Source organism: Ovis canadensis, chromosome 7 (assembly GCF_042477335.2).
Source record: "Ovis canadensis isolate MfBH-ARS-UI-01 breed Bighorn chromosome 7, ARS-UI_OviCan_v2, whole genome shotgun sequence".
Lineage (NCBI taxonomy): Eukaryota > Metazoa > Chordata > Mammalia > Artiodactyla > Bovidae > Ovis > Ovis canadensis.
Genome location: NC_091251.1, coordinates 97,275,465 through 97,290,864, shown reverse-complemented (window position 1 = coordinate 97,290,864; position 15,400 = coordinate 97,275,465).

Below are 15,400 nucleotides of genomic sequence, written 5' to 3'. Positions count from 1 at the left end.
CTACCATATGAGAGGCTCCGGTCTTTCTGTCATTGTTTTCTTTCTCATTCCTTATCCCTGGGCATCCTGTTTTCCAGTGCCTTTCCCCCTTACAGTAGGTTTGTTGTTCCCTTCCCAATAGTGGCTTACCTCTCCTCAGGTTCCTACCCACCTGGGAATCCAAAGCTGCTTCCAGAAAAGTCAGGTTCTGTCCCGTATCCTCTGGCTTCACTTGTTGTTGAACACTTTAAGAGCAACATCTACCAGTAGAGAAAGCGTCATTCCAAATGCACCATGTAGCTTTTATATAATTTTATTCTAATATCTAGGGCGCTTTGCTCAATGGAGGTCATTGTTAACATTCTCAAAGTTTCAGGGGCTTCAGGGTCTGCACTAGCGTTGCAGCTATAAGCTTTATAACTGCTTTCTAGAAACTCTGATGGATCCTCATTGGGGTTGGTGTAGCTCTTGACTTTTTCTTAAGCTCTTTTGCCTAGATACTCCCTTTCGAGGGCCTGCTGAGATGCACTTCCTGTAATGCTCTAGGAGCAGCGTACCTCCATTATTAGGAGCCCAGGCAGGCTCAGCAGTCGGAACTGCCAGATTCGCTTTGGAGTTCCGTTGGGATCTGCTTGAAGAGGCTGCTGTATTTCCTCTCTAGCCTTGATGACCATCTTCCTTTCATCTCCAGTAAGCATCTATTCACAAGACTGCGAATGTCTACCCAAGAGCAAGGGTGAGCAGCAAAGGCAGAATGAAAAGTTCAGCCGTGTGGAGGGGGTCCTCTCGGTATGCAGGGTTATGGTATTTCTAATTAAATATATCCAAAGTTGAGAACAGATTGTCCATCAGTAGAAACCAGGCTGGGTGACCATCTGCATTAAGGCTTCCTATGGGATATCAACACAAGGGCAATTGTCCTGCTCTGGAAGTGGCTCCTGGTCCAAACTGGGTGCCCCTTTCAGGGGTTAGATGGTGACACCAAGCCAGGCCCCTGTGCCCCAGGGGTTAAGATAGAAACTTCTAAATGATCCCCATAAGCAGAGGAAGGAGGAGGCAGTGATGGTCTTGGTGACACAAGGAGTGGTTGGGACAACTGCCAGTGAACCCTGCTCAACTGTAGGGGAGCCAGGCTGGCCAGGGGGCTTAAGTTTTGAAATAGCATGTCCTCAGTCGCGTTTTCTCCTTCTCCCTCTTGTAGAACAGGTATCCTCCTGGACTTCATTTTAGACCACTGTCCCATAAGGCGGCGGTTGTCTGACTGCTTTTCCTCCTGATGCCGTGGCATAAATGCATCTGCATAGGGAGTCTCATCATTTTTACCTTCTCTTTAACAAAACAATTCTAATTGAAAAGTCGTATGATCATTCAGTGAGCCAGTCAAGGGCCATCACTCTCCATTGGGACCACATATTGTAACAAAAGAATATCATCTTTCTTAGTCATAGGCCCACAGCTTTATTTTGCCCACTTATTTAAGGTTCACCCCAAAGGGCTTTCTTTAGGGACAAATGTAGTTGCCATATTTATCAGTTCAAGAGCAACAAAACACAAAAAGCACATGCAAATTTCAACACCAAAAGTCTAAAGAGATTCCATTGTGAATGAACGCAAAACACAAGCAAACCAACCAGTTCACAAATCCTGTAGAGTCCGACAATTCTCTCCAAAAGGGAATCACAATCAGCTGTGAAACAAATAGTCTTTTCCCTTAAAAGATAAACCCAAACTGAAAGGAGAGAATGTTCTTGGTTGTACAGAGCAGAGCAACTTGCCCTACTGTTGGAACTCCTAAATGTTGATTTCTTGCTCCAACCGCCAAGCGCTGGAGTAGCCCATGCTGCTTCAGGGAATTCTGAAGGGAAGATTATCAGGACAAGTGGTTCCGGCAGCTGCTCGGGCCTTACCTGAAAATTCTCTAACCAGGGCTGGCTGGCCGCAAGCAGCATGGTTCTTGTCTGGCTTTGCTGAAATTGTTATTGAGTCCAAACTTGCTCTGCTCACCACACGACAGGCCAGTACACTGGGAGATGATTTGTTGAGGCAAGGAATAACAACTTTAATCAAAAAACTAGCAGACCAAGAAGATGGCAGTCTCAAAAAACCATCTCCCCTCAGTCCCAATCCAGGCTCCTTTGACAGAAAGGGCAGGGGCCCACTACAATGCCAACTGACGACTGAGAGGGACTGTTAGTGGTCACTCCTTAACAGTTGCTCACTGATGGTTGCTTGCTTCGGGGAGGAGCCCACGGCAACACTGACCACTGGCTGAGGGGGACTGCTGATGGTAGCTTACTAACACCTGCATGCCTGCCACTGCCCTATTACACAGCTTGTTCCCCATGTTCCCATCTCTGTTTGTCTTTCTCTTTCCTGAGGCACCTCTCCCATGGGAGTTGCCCACTGCCCCCATCTCATGGAGCTCATGGTTGGGGTGCACTCCTTTGCTGAGTGTGACTCTGGATTCCCCTTCTCTTTAGGGCCCTCTCAATACAGAGACGGAGAAGGCAATGGCACCCCACTCCAGTACTCTTGCCTGGAAAATCCCATGGACGGAGGAGCCTGGTAGGCTGTAGTCCATGGGGTCGCTAAGAGTCGGGTCAGGCACAACTGAGCGACTTCACTATCGCTTTTCACGTTCATGCATTGGAGAAGGAAATGGCAACCCAATCCAGTATTCTTGCCTGGAGAATCCCAGAGACAGAGGAGCCTAGTGGGCTGCCGTCTTTGCGGTCACACAGAGTCGGACACGACTGAAGCGACTTAGCAGCAGCAGCAGCAGCAGCAACATCAATACAGAGTCTCCGAGCCCATCCTTGAGGGGAATGTAGGCAGGGCCTGCTGAGGCCGGAGGCAGAAGGGAGACCTCTTCTTCTTAGAAGAGAAGGTAGGATGAGAGCCTCCTGCCTGGATGTGAAGATGCCAGGCTCTGCCCTGAGGACATGGTTTTGTTACCAAGCCCAAGCCAGGGCTGCTCGCTGCACGACAGGTCAGTAAAGCAGGAGACAGATCTGGGAACAAGGAATAATGATTGTAATCAGAAAGCTAGCAGACCGAAAAGATGAAAGACTAGCATTTCTGAAAACCATCTCCCCTCAGACGGAATTCCGGGCTGCTTTTATACAGAACACCGAGAAGGGGAGGAGCTCACACTGGCACTGACCAATCACTAAGCAGGACCACTAACAGTCACTGGTTGACAGTTGCTCTAAAATGGGGGCTTGCATGGGGGAGGGGCCCAACGGGGTACCAACCAATGGCTGAATGGGACTGCTAGAACTCCTGCCTGCCCCAGGGCTATTTCAGTTTAAAATCGATTTTTCACTTCCCTGGAAATCAAGACTGTATCTAGAGAGGCCACAGATGGTACCAGCCCCTCTCAAAGAAACTGTCCATTTATCCATCTGGGTTCCATTTTGCTTCCTTGTGTATGTTTGTGGCTGCCCACTATGTTGTTTTTCAGGCATTTTGATATACATTGAGTACTTCCTAATCATTAGAAAAATTTAAAATTTGCTCCATTAACACAAGACCTAACTATAAAACATGAGACGAGAGGAAGCTGATATTAAAAAGGTTTTTTTTTTTTAACCTGAAACACTATATACAAAAAGGGCTAGAACTGATAAAAGAATTCAGCGAGGTAGCAGGATATGAAATTAACAAAGAGATCATTTGCATTTCTTTACACCAACAATGAAATATCAGAAAAGGAATAACATAGGATGAGCTGGTTGGATGGCATTACCAACTCAAAGAACATGAGTTGGAGCAAACTGGGAGACAGTGAAGGGCAGGAAAGTCTGGTGTGCTGCAGTCCATAGGGTCGCAAAGAGTCAGACTTGACTTAGTGAATGAACAGCAATAAAAACAATGTTAAAAAAAGGAATACCTTTTAACACTGCTCAAAAAAAAAAAAAAAAAGGACCAGCCTTTAGGAATAAACCTGACCAAGGAGGTGAAAGACTTTGTGGTGAGAACTATTTAATATAAAACATTAATAAAGGAAGATGTTTCAAAGAAATGGGGAGATACCCCATGTTATCGGAATGGAAGAATTAATACTGTTAAACGGCCATACTGTAATAGCACTGGGGCAGGTCCGAGCTATAGCAGCCCTGCTCAGCCACTGGTTGGCACTAGAGTGGGCCCCTCCTCAAGCAAGAAACCATTTACAAGGAACTATACTTCAGTAAAAATAAATAAATAAAAAAGGCTTGTGTGTGTGTGTGTGTGTGTATAATCTACAGAAAGCCCATCAATGTGTAGGAACTGAGATCCAGTTGTGAGCAAAACAGATGTACTTCCTCCATGCAAAAAGCTTACACTCTTGGGAGGATAGCCATCAATCAAACAGTCACACCTGTAAATAAAATTGGGGTAAGTACTATAAGGGGTATTTGTAAGAATTTATAAAGAAAAGCAGGTGAACTAGATCGCAAAGCAGATCATAAGAAAGAGTGAGAACTAAGTAAGTGAAAGGGAGGGTGAGGGCATTCCAGGCAGAGGAAACAGTGCGTGCAAAGGCCTTGAGGCAGGAGGGAGCTACTCCTTCAAGTAGGTGCCGGGGTCCAGCCCCCACAGGACCCAGGGGAACCTGAAGGAAAAACAGCGTCGGCGGATGATTTAGAGAGAGATAAGGAAAGAATATTGTAGATAAGAAAACAGAGGAGAGAAAGAGGCTGATATTCCTTGGTTTACATAGAAAGCCAATAAAACTTCGAGACAAGAAGTTTGCCCTGTTCACGGAGGCCACAGGTGCCTTCCCGGTCTCCTAACGCAGAACGTCTTCCCGTTCAGGTCTTAGAAACCCGGGCAGATAAGTGAACTCAGGGAGCCTCTATGCTCCAAGAGATCAGCCTGAAAAAGAAAGTAAGAGAGGAAAAAAAAGAGAAAAAAGAAAAACTCAGGGTGACCAAACTTCTTCAAGCGAGGCCCATTGTTTTTATTTTCAAAAGGGTCTTTTATACCTTTACTTGTACATAGAGGGAAATGAAAGATGCAAAGTCATACAGAGTCAGCCCAAACATTACATCTGTTTTGTCTTTATCGAAACCAGGATTTTTTCTGCAAACCTTTCCCATAAACAATATTGTGTACATTATCTTCTGGCCTTGGAGGCCTGTGAACATTTTATGACCCTCTTTTGATAAAGGCTTCTCAACCAGAAAACTTATTTTCCCTTGAAATGTTTTTTCTTATATTTCTAATCTATGTCAGCCTCAAAAAGTATTAAACAGAGTTACATTCTCACGAAGCAAAGGTGCAGTGAGTTACAAGAGAGAACCAATTAGCTCAAAAGTCTGATGTGGTTAATTTCAAGGCTACACTTGTTTTTCTTACTTTCCAACTATGTTAACTAATGCACTCCCAGGTGCACAGTGGATAAGAGATATGGGAACTTAGCAACAAGCATTGGCCCAATAATAAAATCCTACATTAGCACTACTCTGATAACTTTTAACTCTTTGAAAGGCTCAATGTTGTAGGCTTTCTGTGCCTCTCACAGTTGGGAGGCTGTAAATAATCACATGCATAGCTGCAAGAGTCTGGATATATCTGCCAAGCAAGCTAAAATGCTAACAGAGGGGTTTTGATTGGAAATATTCTTCTCATGTCCAGGAGGCTTATTAGCTATAGCCCTAAGTTGATTTTCTCCAGAGAAAGGTGGTCAGGAATAGCCCCCTGTTAATGTCAGAGGAGTTGGTGAAAGTCATGAAATAGTAAAACAGACAGATTCTGGTTTGGGGGTAGATGTTCGAGAAAGCCTAGGGAGCCCATTGAGTTCCGAAGCCTTGCTTAATAGTTCTCTTCCACATGACTTTTGTCATGGGTGGGATCTCCCATGGTGGCTCCCAGCAAGTAGGTAAGTTCACGTGACTGGAGCAGAGTGAGGGTGAAGATAAGACTGGAGAGAGAGGCAGCAGTTAGTGCTGCAGGAGCCATCAAGGACTTTTTGCTTTATCCGAGAGCAGAGGGGAGCCACCGAGAGGAAGGATGCAGAGGAGGGTCAGATTTGTCACTGGGAGAGGCTGTTCTGTCTGCTTCCTGGAGAAGCCAGTTGGGGAGGGGGGCAAGTGAGGGGACAGAGAGATGGCTCATGAGGCCACTGTGTTACGCAGGTGAGAATGGAGTTTGTGAACTGAGCACAGGCAACGGCAGGAGGGTGAGGAGCAGTGCGCAGTGAGAGTGAGGGCTCGACGGGATTGGATGGGGAAGGAGAGGCACAGGGAGGACTCAGGATGATGCCCTTGGAGGCAGGGGAATGGCCTCCTCCTGGAAATCTTGCAGAGACAAGTTGTACAGGGAAAGCGCCTGCACTATACCCCCGCCTCCTGTTTCTCTCTCCTGCTTCTCTGCCCTGGGGTTTCTTTGGAAGGAATGATGCTAAAGCTGAAACTCCAGTACTTTGGCCACCTTATGCAGAGAATTGACTCATTGGAAAAGACTCTGATGCTGGGAGGGATTGGGGGCAGGAGGAGAAGGGGACGACCGAGGATGAGCTGGCTGGATGGCATCACTGACTCGATGGACGTGAGTCTGAGTGAACTCCGGGAGTTGGTGATGGACAGGGAGGCTTGGCACGCTGCGATTCATGGGGTTGCAAAGAGTCGGACACGACTGAGAGACTGACCTGAACTGAACTGAACTGAACTATATACCCTAAGTATACATGTTCAAACCCACTTCCCCAAATTCCTTGAAACTAGTCTGGACAAAGTAAAAGAGAGATAAGATCAAAATTAACCCATGATTCATGAGCCATAAGCCTAGGGTGTTAAACAGTGGACATTTATCAATAGGCCTGTGGTCATACTCCAATAAGCATAATAGAATTTATGACTCTGTTCTGTTACAGAGATAATTAGCACATTCTTTTAGGCGATGGAGAGTCTAGGCAGGTACAACTCCTGCAGCTCTTTCATCCCAGGGGATCTGGTGTTCCATTGATATGCCGTTTCCATAGACGCTGGGCACAAAGTTGAGAGTCCATTGGGAGGGTGAGCATGCATGTAGAAAGCATTCACAGTCTGGCCTAAGATGGAGTCCTGCTTTCAAGATGGAGCCTGTTCTGTCTGTTCTCTCCTTCACTACTAGGCAAATGTGCTAGGCACAGACTACCAAGAAAAGGAAGCCCCCCCCCCCCCCCCGCCCCCGTGAAGGCTCACCTCCCATGGTTCCTGAGTTGCCTGGTGCTCCTTCCTTGTATCCAAACGTGCCCCCATATCCGGGAGCACCCCCTCCACAAAAGGCAGCTCAAGTATGTCCCTTAGTCAGAACTGGAGGAGAACTCATACCAACCTGGGTCCATAAGACTAAGAACTTCTTAGAGCTAAGACGGATCAAGCAGGACCTGGGAAGCTATACAGATGACCCAGGCAAATATACAGATACATTCCAACACATTATCTTGGTCTTTGACTTGACATGGAAGGACATCATGGTCATATTTAGTCCAACTTTATCTGACCCTGAACATACTAGGGTCTTAAAGGAAGCCTGAAGGTATGCTATGGGGCTTCACATGTCAAGCAATAAATACCCAGTAGGGGAAACTGTGGTCCCCTTCTCAGATCCTAGTTGGAATTATAATGACCCTGAGCACATCTGGGAAAGGGATCATTTTCTGACCTGTGTGAAGGCAGGACAGAAAGCAGCCCAGCAAAAAGTACCCAGCTATGCCTGAATCTCAGCAATAACTCAGGAGCCCAACAAGAACCCCACTGCCTTTCTAAAAAGGCTAAAGAGACCCTCTAGAAGTTTACCAATCTGGACTTAGACTCTTACAAGGGATAGGTGATTTTAAAGGACAAATTCCTGCCCCAGTGTGCATCAGACATCAGGATAAAGTTACAACAGCTATAGCAGCAGAACCCTGCGCCCTCTTTAGATGAGATGGCCCAGACAGCCACCAATACCTTTTATAACAGAGAACAGGAGAGGGAGGCCAAGGCTCAGGAAAGGGAGAAAAGGAAAGGGACAAGGCATGCTCGATGCTGGCTGCCTTCCAGGGAAGCCCTATGGCAAACCCCGAGTCCATGAAGGACAAGGCATGAGGCAAATGCCTAATCTGTAGACAGGCGCGGCATTGGGTCAAAGACTGTCTAAACCAAGACAAGTCTCCTAAAACGGCTTGCTACAAATGCCATCAATTGGGAGAATGGGTGGCACTCTGCCCTCAGGATCCAAGAGCCTCAAGGTCAAGCACCAAGCCTTCCCTCACGATGGTTCTACAGGACTGAAATGGCCCGCTCCAGCCAGCCAGCCTGTCACAGATAACCATCATGGGGCCGGAGCCAAGGGTGCAACTGGATGTGGCAGGTAGGTCCGAGAATTTCTTGGTTGACACAGGGGCTACCTACTCTGTCCTGACCTCCTACTCCAGAGCCTTCTCCTCCCAAACCTGTACCATTTTTGGTGATATAGGAAAAGCAATGACTTAAAGATTCACCCAAGTACTTCTCTGTTGCTGGGACAGACAGATATTTTCTCACCAGTTTCTGGTGGTTCCTGAGTGTCCTCTTCTCTTATAGGGCAGGCCCAGAGGGAGAAGAAAAAACATGTAAAAAAAGGAGCCAAATTGGGCCAGGGGGGCCTCTCTTCTCTTCGCATCTTTTGGGTCGGCATACCCTCATGACTCAAGAATGTATTTTCCTTTACTTTCTGAATAAACTGAGCTGTAACACTGGTCCATCCAAGGGCTGTAACGCTGGTCTGCCCATCGCTTCAAATTTTTGTTGCAATGGGACAGAACCAAGGAAGTTACAAATTCCCTGGACAGCTGGATGACTTCACTGACTGGATGGACATGAGTCTGAGTAATCTCCTGGAGCTGGTGATGGACAGGGAAGCCTGGCGTGCTGCAGTCCATGGGGTCACAAAGAGTTGGATATGACTGAGTGACTGAACTGACTGAAGCCTCACCCCACGAGACAGAGCCCTTGCAATGACCCCTCTTTTTGAGCGCAGCAGAACAACTCCTGGTTCGAAGTCAGTCTTTCTGGGGTGGAGGGGGAAAGAGCAGGGGAAAAAGAAGTCAAGACTTCTGTGGAGCCCGGATGGGAGAGGGAGGTAGGCACAGAGCACTGTCCCCACCTGCCCATTCCAAGCGATGGGAAGATGAACCAGGTAAAAGCCTGTGCCCACGCCCTCCTCCTGGGAGAGAGGGGCGCCCCTGAGTCCAGGAGGTGCCGGCAGCTGCACTTCCCTCTCCTTGTCCGGGAACAGCTATTGGCTTCCGGGCGCGCTGGGCTGAATCACAGCGGCTGCGGCTCTCCGTGTCCTTTCCGTGGGGAGCATCCGAGCACCTCCCTGGGATGGGGTGAGCATGGGTGGGACTGAGAGCCTGATCCCTTTAGGGCGAGGATGCTCCTCGGGCGAGTGCCCTCAATCTTCCCATCACCTTCTTTCTTCCTGCCCAGCTCACAGCCTAGGACAGGTTGGCATCCCTTCATTGCTTGGGGGTTTAGTTTGTTTTTTATTAATATAAGGGATTTCCCAACATTTGGGAAAATACTGAAAAATCCTGTTGGGGATACTTGGAAGAAAACCTTGAGATTGTACCATACTGCCCATTTCGCTGAACTTGTGTAGGGATCCTTGTGGGAATTGGCTTTCCTTGCCCCCTATTTACATTATCAGATGTATTAATGCATAGAAAAATAAGGTTTGGAAAGATTGAATGGTAAACTTTGAATAATAGGATTTATAGTCATTCAAACATTTTATCTGTTATTTCTATTCCATCCTCAAACACACAATGAAATGTACCTTTTCTTTATTATTTTAAAGAGCAATAGGCTAATTTTAATGTCTGTTTGATATTTGGATCATAATTTATGATTTTCAGTAAGGGAGAATAATTTTTGAGAGCATTTCGATGGATAGTCTCCCCCCATCCCCAGCTATTTATAGCCTTGATTCAGCAGAATATATTCATTTTTTGCTTGAATTTATTTCAGTGGAATCATGATCTTATTTTACCTGTGCTTGTCATAAAGTCTAAAGAAATATTTGCTAGCATCTTAAAACCTGTGTTTTTCTTTTTAACTCATGTCAGGTTTTGCTAGGAAGGAACCTATGTTTAACACAATCAGCCGTGTATCTCACATTTTTCTCAAAGTTAAGTAAGCCTATCCTTTTGGTGCACATTAGATTTAGTATGTAAAAGAACCACAGGAAACTTAATAGCCTCTCTCTTCAAATACACAGAGGACAGACAATGTGTTTGAAAAATAAAATGTTGATCTTTGTGTCTTATGTGAGGCACTGTGCAAAAAGCTAAGCTTCTAGAGGTTGGACAGTATTTAGGTAAATATCCATTTTCATTACATAGAAGATCACCAGCAATGATGAACAAAAAGACAGCTGCATTGCATTTCAGATCATTTGTCTCTCTTGCAGGAACCTGTGCCACCCAAATAGTTTGATCCAGTGAATGTGCAAGCAAAGGTCTCTGAGGCCCCCGTCTGCTGACTGCATGACAAACTAAAGGAAATGCGAGTCATGATGGCTCAGGACCCGAGGAAAGAGCATCATCCTCAGAGGATGAGGAGGTGGTGAGCCAGGAGTAAGTAATAGCAAGCCTGCTTTTGACCCTTTGCCTTCAGGTTGGAAAATAGTTCTCTTTTATTTTACTCCTATCCTCTTTTACCAATATCCTTCCTTTGGTGTTATCTGACTCTGGTTTTAGTCTCCATACATGGTCTAATTTGGGATCTTTTTTGGGGTGACCATCAGCTGTCTGAAATGAAAGAAGGCTCTGTTTCCGGCCTCATGAGTGAACATCGCCCCTAGATGGTACAGGTAGTAGCTCTTAGTCAACTCTTGATCAGAGCTCCTAACATAGGAGATTTTGAAATTTTTAGATATGGAAGAAAAGTAGGTCTCCCAACACTGTGACATTGGTTATTTTCTCCAAAGCCTTTAGGATGATAGAGTGATGATAATAATAAGTTATTTGAGAAAGTGTGGGGCAGGCCTTTAGAATTCTGAGGCCTGTTTAGAATTCTGCTGTCTATTGAGACACATGGCTTTCTCAAGTTCTTTTAGATAAGAGTCACGTTTCTTCATTGCTGGATTCTCACAAGAATATAAATGAAGATAGTGCTAAGTGTAGCTGCTATAGGTGATGGTAAGGGCTTCAGCTGCCATATCCCATTAACAATAACATCTGAAGATGTTATTATTCCCGCTTAACTAAGCTCAGCCCCACACATATCAAAGAACTTCCTTAGGGTTGCATGGAGATTAAGTGATAGATTGAGGTTTAGACATAGGTTCCAGGATTTTGGAGCTCTTAGATATTTCACCTCCTTTAATATTATTACATGACACAGAGAGCAAAGAGAGGATCTGGCTTAAAGATAAGATTCGTTTTTAAGGTTTTCTGTAAGTCCACCAGGATTCATGTGCTATGTCATCTGAAAAGTGGGGATAGTATCTCCCAGGCTGAATATAATAGAATAATGTGTATAAAATTACCTTTAAATGACAAAGTGCCATACAAATGTTAAGGCATTATTCTTGCCGGATTTAATATTGATTTTAAAGTATATTTCTTATAATACTGTAGAAGATTATATTATTTAATTAGAAAAAAATTATTGAAGCATTAGTAAATCTTTGGGGAGAGGCTTTTCATCACGTTATGTCATAGAAAATAATACAGATTTGTTATTAATGTCTTTGGGTAATTCTCATTCAGGATAATTAAATGGATAATTTCCTCTGGGCAATTTGCCTTTTTGTGACTTTTTCTGTGTGCTGCCTTTTAGCCATTTCACCACGTTTTTAACTTGTGCAGGCATCCATCTTTCTGATTCAAGATCTTTTACTTTATGACTGTCTCTTTTATTAGTGGGCTTAGGGGTTGGGCTCACAAGTATTAGACTGAACTATATGAAATTGCTATTTTGGTAAGTCAAGACAGTCAAAATATTGAGAATGTTAGATGACTCAACATAATTTCATTTTATTTTAGATGATTCAAACTAATTTTATTTTAGTAAGTGCTCTATACATACTCGCTACCCGAATGACTAACTTAATGAATAAATACATCTGTAATTTATTAATGTATAAAACAGCAAGATCATTCATTTAGAAGGTAAAACTTCAATTTTATTTTCTAAAGACAGCAACATGAAGACTATCTTTGCTTAGTTTGCATATGCTCCCCGTCCTTGGGCGGTCTCTGATTAACACTTGTAAGTGGAGAATACCAGGAACATCATAGATACCTGGACCACCACTGTGAGCAGTCACCATTTGGTAACTGAATGATTGCTTGAGGGTAGAGGCTTGCCAAATTGTGGTCCATCCTCATCACACCAGATGAGAAGACTGTAATCACAGGTGATCTAGTAGCAATTTTCGTAACTGCTGTAACTTAGAAGTAGTGATAAATGTCAATGTTATTTTGAGATGTCTGCAACTGTCATATGGTACAAAAAATCCGTCATTTCAGATGGAGTTGAAGGTGCAGGTAATGCTAATACTACTGTGGTTTGTTGCCTATATTCGCAATTGAGAAGTGCTAAATTTCTAGTAGAAGTTAGTGAAAATACAGGTGTAATCCCACCCCAACTCCACCCCAGTTCATACTGATGGATGTTTGCTCCTCTTACTTTTAAACTCCTACTGTTGAGTTTTGATTGTTAATGTTCCATCAGCTCATGTCTATGAAACACTTGCTTTATACTTTAGGAATCTTAAAGTTAATCTTATTCACACTTGGAGGAACAGGCTTACATTTCTAAAGGTTTGGAAGTTCGCAGGTCTTAAATCATCTAGGATGTTGACTTGCTCCCAAGATGTCTCTCCATGGAGGTCTGCTAGATCCGCTCAGATCCCCGGGCTGTATTAAAGTATTCATGCTTTGCAATCCTGGACATTAGAGCTAGAAACTGTCCAGGCATCCTTGTTTTGCATGACATTCTTTGCAATAGTAAATGTAAACGGACTCTTTCTCTATATTTTCCTTGGGGATCCCAAATTAGAAATTTATATGTATAGACGTGGAAATGTTCGCTTGGTATATAGGTTCTTTAGTCCTTACAAAGTACTTAATTCTGATTGCAAAAGCTGGCTTTATATCCGTTAAAAAGATCATCAACAAATGATTATACAGAGAGTGGTACAGTTCAGAGAAATACAACTCTGTGGGCTGCAGGAGCTGGGGAAGGCTCCAGGGAGGTGGTGAGATGAGCTGGGCTATAGAGAGTGGGATTAGGTGAACAGAGAAAGTGGGGAAGGCATTTCCAGCACAGACATTGGGATGAACGAGGCTTAGAGGCTTTGAGTTATGGAGGCTGAGTGAATGATATCTATTCCTCATGAAATAACTGTTTAAAAACCAAAATGTTCTTAGGCTTTCAATAAAGTAAGCCGTAAAACTAGTCTACTTTCGTTACTAATCTAATTTTTTTGTTCTTTCATGTCTATAAAAGTGCAATTTTTTAATATGTCCTGGTTTCTGGTGTAAATGAAAATTTAAAGTCCCAATTTTCAGTTTCCTAATCATTTTGATTAGCAGTGGCCACAGGACCGGAAAAGGTCAGTTTTCATTCCAATCCCAAAGAAAGGCAATGCCAAAGAATGCTCAAACTACCACAAAATTGCACTCATCTCACACACTAGTAAAGTAATGTTCAAAATTCTCCAAGCCAGGCTGCAGCAATACGTGAACCATGAACTTCCAGATGTTCAAGCTGGTTTTAGAAAAGGCAGAGAAACAAGAGATCAAATTGCCAACATCTGCTGGATCATCGAAAAAGCAAGAGAGTTCCAGAAAATCATCTATTTCTGCTTTATTGACTATGCCAAAGCCTTTAACTGTGTGGATCACAATAAACTGTGGAAAATTCTGAAAGAGATGGGAATACCAAACCACCTGACCTGCCTCTTGAGAAACCTATATGTGGGTCAGGAAGCAACAGTTAGAACTGGACATGGAACAACAGACTGGTTCCAAATAGGAAAAGGAGTACGTCAAGGCTATATACTGTCACCCTGCTTATTTAACTTCTATGCAGAGTACATCATGAGAAGCACATGGCCTGGAAGAAGCACAAGCTGGAATCAAGGTTGCTGGGAGAAATATCAATAACCTCAATTATGCAGATGACACCACCCTTATGGCAGAAAGTGAAGAGGAACTAAAAAGCCTCTTGAGGAGAGTGAAAGAGAAGAGTGAAAAAGTTGGCTTAAAGCTCAACATTCAGAAAACGAAGATCATGGCATCTGGTCCCATCACTTCATGGCAAATAGATGGGGAAACAGTGGAAACAGTGGCTGACTTTATTTTTGGGGGCTCCCAAATCACTGCAGATGGTGATTGCAGCCATGAAATTAAAAGATGCTTGCTCCTTGGAAGAAAAGTTATGACCAACGTAGACAGTATATTAAAAAGCAGAGACTACTTTGTCAACAAAGGTCCATCTAGTCAAGGCTATTGTTTTTCCAGTGGTCATGTATGGATGTGAGAGTTGGACTATAAAGAAAGCTGAGCGCCGAAGAATTGATGCTTTTGAACTGTGGTGTTGGAGAAGACTCTTGAGAGTCCCTTGGACTGCAAGGAGATCCAACCAGTCCATTCTAAAGGAGATCAGTCCTGGATGTTCATTGGTAGGACTGATGTTGAAGCTGTAACTCCAATACTTTGGCCACCTGATACGAAGAGCTGACTTATTTGAAAAGACCCTGATGCTGGGAAAGATTAAGGGCAGGAGGAGAAGGTGATGACAGAGGATGAGATGGCTGGATGGCATCACCGACTCAATGAACATGGACTCCAGGAGTTTGTGATGGACAGGGAAGCCTGACGTGCTGCAGTTCATGGGGTTGCAAAGAGTCGAACATGAATGAGAGACTGAACGGAACCCAACTGAATCATTTTGAATCTTTTCCTTTATCGCCAACTGGTGGGAACATGCCTTTAGTGACAAAGCAGCGCCTGCCTTAAGTGTTTTTAGCTCCAATGGCAACCCACTCCAGTATTCTTGCCTGGAGAATCCCATGGATGGAGGAGCTTGGTGGGCTACAGTCCACGGGTTGCAAAGAGTCGGACACGACAGAGCGACTTCATTTACTGAATTAACGATTCATTGGCTACCTGTTTTCACTTTTCAGAAGTTGTAAGTGAAGATTCTCTGTCAGGGATGTGGCATTCTACAGATAGTATGATTCAGGCCTTGGCTCTTGTCAGCTGTGTGTGCTTATTGTGTTCCTGACTCTTGTCAAACATTTTTACCTTTTATCAATAATGCATCATTTGTAGGTGCTAAGGCACACTGGTGCCAGTTCGCAGCTAGAGGCAGATTGACAAGGAACTTTAGTTAGTTTCCAATGTTTCTATCTAAAGCTTAATAGTTTAACGTGCCTATTTCCCCCTCTATCTTCTGACGTAAAAATATAATGG